The sequence below is a fragment of the Chlorocebus sabaeus genome, chromosome 13, assembly GCF_047675955.1.
Source record: "Chlorocebus sabaeus isolate Y175 chromosome 13, mChlSab1.0.hap1, whole genome shotgun sequence".
NCBI lineage: Eukaryota > Metazoa > Chordata > Mammalia > Primates > Cercopithecidae > Chlorocebus > Chlorocebus sabaeus.
In genome coordinates this window covers 41236829-41239008 of record NC_132916.1, presented here as the reverse complement: position 1 = coordinate 41239008, position 2180 = coordinate 41236829, and the positions used below count along the sequence as shown (strand labels likewise).

The 2180-nt window shown below is 42.6% G+C and overlaps 1 pseudogene; it reads left to right on the top strand.

The window, feature by feature from the left end:
• The first annotated feature begins 507 nt into the window (after nucleotides 1-507).
• On the top strand, nucleotides 508-1823 carry LOC119625050 (small ribosomal subunit protein uS14-like; annotated as a pseudogene).
• The last annotated feature ends 357 nt before the right edge of the window (nucleotides 1824-2180 follow it).

The following is a 2180-nucleotide window of genomic DNA, read 5'->3' as shown; positions in this document are numbered from 1 at the left end:
CCAAGGACCAGCAGACAAGAAGAGGAGTCACCATTCTGGCAGGCATAATTTACCCTGATAATTTACCAGGAGGAGATAGGACTGCTGCACAGTGGTGGCAGGGAAGAATATATTTGGCACCCCCAGTGATCCACATGGATGTCCTTGGGTACTCTTTTGCCTAATTTTGACAATAAATGGACAAATGTAGCAACCTCAGCCTGAGTATGGGGAACAGGGACTCAGACACCTGAAGTTTGAAAGTCTGGTTCATCTTTCCAGGAAAACCAACAAATTCAAGATGTGCTACTAATGATAAGGAGAATCTAGAATGGATATGAGAAGAAGGAAATGATGTGTATCATTTGTGGCCCTGGGAACAGCTGCAGCAGAATGGGCTACAGCTGGCCCACTAATCTTCTTGTAAGTTTCCTCCAGGAAAAGAGCCCTCCAGAATCTTAAAGGAGCTGCTGTCAGGACTTACGGGAAGAAATGGAACTACATGGTTCAAGTTTTCACTCAGGAGTGATGAACCTATCCCTGAGCTTTCAAGAGTGCTGCCAGCTGGTGGCCCTCAGCCCTGTCCCATCAGCACTTCCTGGAAACTGCCAGCCATTTGGTTCAGATTGCATCAACTTCCTGGGCCCTGCATCTAGTAATCGGTTGATCCAAGATGGGAAAGTAATACAAAAACCTGACCCTTCTACCCCAACTTGAGTTATCTCTAAAGGGTTACTCAAGGCCCAGAGTTCTCTGCAGGACTGAACGAGACCTGTGTTGTGGTTATATTCCAGCCAACTTTTCCCTTTGTCCAGTCCTGCTTCCTTCTCTTCCCTCACTGACATTAATTCTAAAAGCACACTCTAATAAAATGCTAATTTCTATCTCATAGTCTGCTTCTCAAGGAATCTGACCTATAACTATGTTACTTTTTCATATTATTTCAAATACACATGATGACTGCATTAGAAAATAGAAAATATTTATTGGGTGCTTAATACATCTCAGTTCTGTTCTAGGTCCATACAGTCTCAGCTCTCATGGAGCTTACATCTTAGAGGCAGGAGTTAAATAACAAGGAAATCAACTAATAATGGATAATAGAACTCTCAGATAGTAATTAGTCTTATGCAGAGAATTAAAATGATGTGATGTTGTGAGGTGACAGAAAGTGACTGAATGGCTACTTTTTTTTTTTTTCTTTTTGACAGAGTCTCACTCTGTCGCCCAGGCTGGAGTGCAGTGGCGCGATCTCGGCTCACACAACCTCCGCCTCCCAGGTTCAAGTGATTCTCTTTCCTCAGCCTCCTGAGTCGCTGGGACTACAGGCATGCACCACCATGCCCAGGTAATTTTTGTAGTTTTAGTAGAGACAGGGTTTCACCATGTTGGTCAGGCTGGTCTCAAACTCCTGACCTCGTGATCTGCCCACCTCAGCCTCCTTAAAGGCCTCTCCAAGAAGGTGCCATCAAAGCTGAGACCTGAATGTTAAGGAATCAGTGATGTGAAGATAAAGGCAAGAACATTCCAGGCAGAGAGAATGGCTCATATAAAGACTTAAGATTGAAATAGGTTTAGTGTGTTCAAGGAGAGAAGGATGGTGATGTGGCTAGACCTGGATAGGAGTAGCAAAGAGTACAGCATAAGATAATCAGAGGTATCTGAAAGCAAAATAGGTTACCAGCAGCTCTACTGGAGCCATCTGTGAAGATTTGGTCAGAGTTCTCACTCTTGTCACCTCTACTCAAACTTGCATGGTTGTGATCCAGAAATATGGCCTCAATATGTGCTGCCAGTGTTTCTGTCAGTATGCAAAGGATATAGATTTCATTAAGTTGGACTAAGTGATCTTCCTTGAATGGATTATCTAAGGCATCCACCTCATGAAAGAAACCATGCTAGCTCTTTGTACATAAAATAAAATAAAATATAAATCAGAGACAGACATGGCATAGGGAATATAGGAGGTTTGGGAGGGAGAGTTTATTTGGAGAGCAGAAAATTTAAAAATTCTGGTCAAATGTGGTAGAATTAATAGGTAGAATTGAAGGCTCATTTGCAATAGAGGTCATGGATTTAAAACAAGCGAAAAGAGTGGTGTATTTTTTTCCAGCATTGTTCAGCCATTGAAGCAAGCAAGAAATAGGCAGATAGGATTACTTGTGTTGAGCCTTTTGGCACATTAGGCTGATGGAAGGAGA